The sequence below is a fragment of the Protopterus annectens genome, chromosome 12.part0, assembly GCF_019279795.1.
Source record: "Protopterus annectens isolate FY-2018-M chromosome 12.part0, PAN1.0, whole genome shotgun sequence".
NCBI classification, from domain to species: domain Eukaryota; kingdom Metazoa; phylum Chordata; order Ceratodontiformes; family Protopteridae; genus Protopterus; species Protopterus annectens.
The window spans coordinates 413746865-413753220 of NC_056746.1; the positions used below are offsets into that span (position 1 = coordinate 413746865).

A 6356-nucleotide genomic window follows, 5' to 3' on the forward strand; every position below is an offset into this window, starting at 1 on the left:
ATATATATATATATATATATATATATATATATATATTTACACACACACACACACACACACACATATATATATATATATATATATATATTATGTTATATTATATTATATTATATTATATATAAAGCTAGAGTTTTCTCTGTGTAATACCTTAAATCTCCTATAGTGGAGGCCCATGCGATATATGCAAATAACCCCTGTGTTTTTGAAGTATAGTCAAACTTTCCATTTATGCTGTGCAAATGAGGTAAAAAAAAGGCTGAAACATGCATGCTCACAGCTAGTGACATGCATGTCCTCATCTAGTAGGGTTTGACTGTATTGACCTGAATGTAACCATAAAGACTTAAAAGTAAAAAAAAGTCATGGACATTCAGAAGCCATGTAGATGAAACACTTGATGTCCTGAAGGGGTCATTTGCATATATCACATGGGCATCCACTACAGGAGGTTGAAGGTATCAAATAGTGAAAATTCTAGCTTGTCTTTGTTTTCCGAATGGTTTGCCTACGTGTCCTTTTTAACCTTTGGTTTGATTTAGCAATGGCGGATTTAGGCTTTGGCGCATGGGGTGCGCGCCTCCCCCTTTTGGTTAACCCACACATCCTGAAGGCAGAAAAAATAAAAAGCTTTTAAAAAATAAAATCTCTCCACTCATGAGTGCGGAACGTGTTTACATCCGCAGTGCCAGGGTATTCTCCTTTAAGGAAGACCCGGCATCGCACACACATGTGCCAACGCAGATGTAAACACATTCCGCACTCACACGCGGAATTTTAGCTAGCAGTTCTGCGAGTTGTTGTTGTGTCTTTCGGCTTTTCCCGGTTAGGAGGTTGAGGTGACTGTTAATATACACTACACAGATGTCACCCTTCTTGTGGGTCAAGATGGCAATGAAGAGCTGAGGCAGTACATGTGGGTTGAGGTGGTCTTGGATGTAAATGTCATTGGTGGGCATGGAAGCTGGAGTACAGCCATTCTAGAATTTAATGTCATTAAGCACAACGCTAAGGAGGAGGTCCAGGACCTTGGTCTGCTGTGGGGTAGTAGAGGGTCCTCACAGCAATGACAAGAATTAATAGATAATGTCTGTTCGTTACTCTTAGTAAAACATGACTCTGTTTTTGGAATCACTGGGGCATAGATGTGGGTGCACCATGGAGGGAATGTTACTGCTTACTTAGATATGCTTATCATGGAGTATTGCTTAAAGTACATTAACTACATAAACAGACTACTACACAATGATCAGCTGATGCTGATGATGGCTATTTCAGTATAGGTGGTGATGGAGGTAGTAGACTATCATCCTGTGGGCGCTGCAGTCATGTAGGATCATCTTGTGGAGGTGGGATGCAAGTCTGACACAAGATTGTACAGTATACATGTACTCTAAATGCCTGACAGGGTTTGTGGAAGTATGCTGTAGTGTTCCCCCACAGCTGCCTAGGCAATGCAACCTCTTTTATAGGTGAGCTAATACACGTTCACTTATGTCAATGTCCACTCTTCTGTGCATGCTTGTATACCACCTACTGTGGTGTCTGTGATGACAGTATGGTTCTAAAGGATAGCTGGCACGATGTTGGGGGCTGTTACCCACACCTTTGTTACAAATATACATACTAACAGTGTGATTGCTGTACATATCCGTATTCCCACTTAAATTCCCACTGTTCTGAGTGCACTCATGATCTTCGACCACCATTAATGGTCTGGTAATTGGCACAAGAGTGCTAACTGTTGGCATCACAATTGTTTTGGGACTGATAGCACACACATCTGTGTAGTGACATCACCTGATAACTTAAGGAATAAATTTGCACAGGCAGTCACATCATCAGTGAAAGGTTTCTGGATCTCAGTGTATGTGGCATCCATTGTACCCAGTTTACCTGGCACATGGCATGTAGTGTGGAATTCACTCATCACAGGTGTCCACTCAGCCTGCATCAAAGGCATGTGACTATTCATCACTGCATTTGACAGTAGACTCTTGAGAAACTTTGTAGGATCTGGTTTATAAATGCTTTCAAAACCCCAGTAATATCTCCAGTTAGTTTGTGTAAAGTTCCAGTGGTCAGCACAGTCAGTGATAAATGACATGCTGTTCAGTGGAATGTTTATTTCCTTTCTCCCTGCAGCTGATGTTCAGCTGCCACCAGCTCCTCTGTGAATTCACTGGATCTGCTGTAGCCACCATAGCCTTCTCTTGGCTCAATCTGACCAATACCTGAGACTAGTGAAGAGTCTAAACACACTAGTATTGCATCAAACTTCTGCTGGGGAGTGTGCCCCACCTCCCACAACAAAGCGTATATTTGCAAGCTCTGCATTTCCTGCATTAAGAAAGTGCATGCTCTCTTCCATGCATGGTCAAACCTCAACTTAAGAAGTATACTTCTTACAGCATATAGCTCACCAGGCACTTCATGCGGCTATTCCAGGGAGCCTAGGCTACCTCCCTCCCCCTAGGAAAGGTGCGTTGGCATTGACCACTCACTCCTATCTTCCCCACCCAGTCCCTCCAGTGCCCATGCATCTAATCAAACAGAAGTTGCCCAGAGATCAGAGTAATATTTATTACACCTGCTGTTTTTACTGTTTAAGTGGTAGCAGGGTTATGGACATATAGGATTTAGACATGTAGGACTTCTGCATTACTAATTAGTGAATGGTATACTTCAGTGGCTGGCAGGATACATACACCATCTGCATGTCTTGCAGTATTGTCATGGCTTCTCTACAATGCATAAGGGAGAAGCCCTACTTAGCAGTAGTTATTGATTGCTGTATATACAGGCTCAGTAATGAGATGCAAGCGGTGTATTGTGGTGAAGCACAGGTTGTTAACTAGGGAGCAAGTGATATAGTCCCTCAACCCTTTTGTCCTACTCTTGCTGGGTACAGAGGCAGTGAATCACTGGCTACACAGATCATCTGCATCCTACTGGAAGACATAACCCCTTTTTTATAAGCTGTGCTATATATAAGGAGTTGTTTACCTCAGTAGACACATTGGTTAAAATTTAGGTCACTGTCCAGATAACTTCCCAAATCCAAACAAGCCTACTCATAGGGTCTTAATGTCATTGTGGTTCTTCCCTGAGGTAGATGACTTCCCAAATACAATAATGCATTTATTGACATTTATTTTCGGTCCATGATTCTGGCACAAGCTATTTTTTTGGGATAAACCTTCCCGCAGGATGGCTATGTAATTTGGGGATTCAGTGACTGCTCCTAACTTGCAGCCATGTGCAATCTTAGTCAGCCAGAGCCCTTTGTTATTGAGTTTTACTTCAGAGAAGTAGATGCTAAATAGGAAAGGTCCCAGCACAGAACCCTAGGGGACTCTACTGGTGACCCATCCCTTTGTGGAGGTAACCTTCCCTATTTTGTTTTCTTGCATCCTATCTGTAAGCCAGGTGGTAATCCAGTGTGTAATAGGATGCGACTCCCAGATTATTTAGCTTTTCTACAATGCCTGAGTGGGGGGTTGTGTCAAAAGCTTTGACCAGGTTGAGGCATGCAGTGTGTACCCTTTTTTACCTTCCATTGCATTGGTAACCTTTTCAAAAAAGTCCACCAAACTGAGTAAGCATGATCTGCCCTTGACAAATCCAAACTGAAATAGGATCAGTGTTTGGAGGTTTCCTGTTTCCTAATAAGTCTTTCCATGGCTTTGCATATTAGGCTGATCAGACATTAAAGTAGATTTTATGTTATTGTCCTTTGTGAAATGCTACGGTAGTTAGATTTGTTTTCATACTTTGCATATAACTTAACTTACTTAGTTTTTAGGACTTTTTTCATAATATGTAGTTCCTTAACTTGCTATGCTCTTTTTAATTAACTGAACTTCACTTGGGCACATAAAATGATTTACTTAAATTAACTTTGCTGGTTTCACATAAATCATTATTTACTTTGCTAAGGGTATTGTTGGGGTGATATCACCTTCACTGGGACTCTCTGCTAGGATACCACAATGCATATGTCGGGTTTGCTTTAGAAAATAACTCAAGTAATCTCCGTGGTATCCCCGAAGTCTCAAACAACTCACTAAACAAGTATAGTGGGTCCAAAAACAAAACAGTGTAAGAAACTTCTCTTGTGTGGAAGATTTTCAATCCATATATATCTAGTTTAATATACAGTGATTAACTAGATATGTATATGGACTGAAAATGTTCCACACAGAGAAGTTTCTTACACTGTTTTGCGTTAGAAAATAACTGAGTTGGCATGGGCAACCAAACATATCTTCCAGGTATGTTTTAAAACAACTGGTAATGTCTGTAAATACGCTGTGTGCTGGACAGTAGTTGTGTACCTCCACTAACACAGCCACACCACGTTCTTTGGACCCTAGGAGAATATTAGGCTAACTGCCCTGAAGGGTAATTTTAAGTCTAGCTAATAAGCAGAGGTCAGAATCAAACCCAGTACTTTGAGTCTATGAGGTGAAGACCTTAACCATTATGCTAAGTCCACTCCCACTGAGTTCCAACTGATTGTATGTTGCAGTGTTTTCACACATGCTGATAGAATATGTTGAGGTGATCTTTTCACTTCCCCTTCCCCAGTGTTCTGCTTTCTCACCTCACTCGTCGACTTTCCAGACTGCGCCCCCCCCCCTTTTGCAAAATCCTGGATCCGCCACTGTTTAGATATATGTGTTTTGTGTGTGTGTGTTGTGTGTGCTAATAGCTAATATGATGTTTTTGCATTAGCAGAGTAAATGGATTCAGCTGAGATTTTAGCTCCTCAGTAAGACGACCCTTTTTTTTTTTTTTTTTTTTTTTTGGCAGCCTCTCTTTTTTTTTTTTTTTTTTTCCAACAGGACTTTCTGGTGACAGTTTTTTCACCTCAGTAGAAATTCCAGAATTTATAGGACCCAAGGTGATTATGTAAACTGCGAGTCATACAAGTGTCAGCCTCTGAAAGGGAATTAATCCTTTTTTTGTTTTATTAGATCTTTATCTATTGGACTGTGTCACCACTCACCAGCATGCCTCTCAGCTGTCCAGATTTTCACAGAATGTCAGATTTTTGTCTCATATTTTTCATCTGTTCTTCATAAGATCTGTGGTGTTTTCTGGAAAATCTTTGACGACTGAAATCAATAAATAATGACAGACATTTGAGGTTCATAGAACTCCATGTCCTTCAGAAAATGTGTGCTAATACAAAGACAATGTGTGCTAATACAAAGACTATTATTCTATCAACTCTTTTTTAAGTTTGTAAAAGTGATGTTTAAAATCTGTCCCTATTTTAGGTCTTTATACCCCAGTTATGTTTGGCTTTGTCCAGATTGCTTATGCTAAGAGGTTGAAAGGTTTATTCACAAGTACATAGTTAGTAAACACTTAAAATGCTAACAACCGCTATTTTGGATAAAATTTGAAAAAGAACAGGTTGCCTGGTGACTTTCAAGAGGTCTGGACAGATTCCCAGAACTCTGAGGCATGCTGAAACTGGACCATCCCCTGGTAAATCTCAAATTATCAGTGCAGATTTAGCAAATCAGTATATTTCAGAGGAAATAATAGTACAGGCATAGGGCTGCCACTATCTCAGATACCCAAAGTGGGACTTTTTGTTTTTACAGAAACATGAGATGATATAGGTGAAAGCATACTCACAACTGATTCAAAGTGGATTCCACTTTACCACCAAAATAAAGGTGTGGTGTTCAAACATTTCACTTGTTAGTATTGTTTTATGCCACAAGAAAGTGTTCCAGACACAGAACTGTAGCTTTCTGAGACAATAAAATCTAACTATTTTTGGTTGAAAATTGAAACTGCAGGATATTTGTCTTTTTTTTTTTTTTTTTTTTGGACAGGATACTTTTGGCTGGATATGGTCTGTCCTGCAGAACAAGCGAGATGATAAACCTTTGCAGGCACCTTTCAATAGTTGAGTGCCCTGCTAATGACCATAGTTGGGAGGGGGAAATGAAGCAAACCATGATAAATTATGGCCACAAGATCAGTGCCTACCCGCCCCTCTCTCCATCATTTACAGGATTCTGTCTACAAGCAGCACCAAAAAGGTAAATAAAAGAAAACGCAAAGAATTGGATGGATAGAAAAAGATAAAAGGAAGGGGTGCTTACTGGTTTGTCTTAGAACACTGGTACAGAGATTAATGTTAAGATTGTTTATCCTCCTGTGCTGTCCTCCCTGCACACATGTGCACATGCTCACAAAAACATACAAACCACACACACACACACACACACACACACACACACACACACACACACACACTTGTCTATTTTCTCTTTTCCTGCTAGACTGAAGCATCCTTTGATTAATCTAAGATATAGTTATAACATAGACATTTT

The 6356-nt window shown here is 40.1% G+C and overlaps 1 protein-coding gene across 3 annotated transcripts in view; it reads left to right on the forward strand.

Moving 5' to 3' along the window:
- The window catches only part of LOC122816618 (cytochrome P450 2K6-like), a 659285-nt gene that overhangs the window by 246885 nt on the left and 406044 nt on the right, over nt 1-6356 (forward strand). The window lies entirely within an intron of this gene.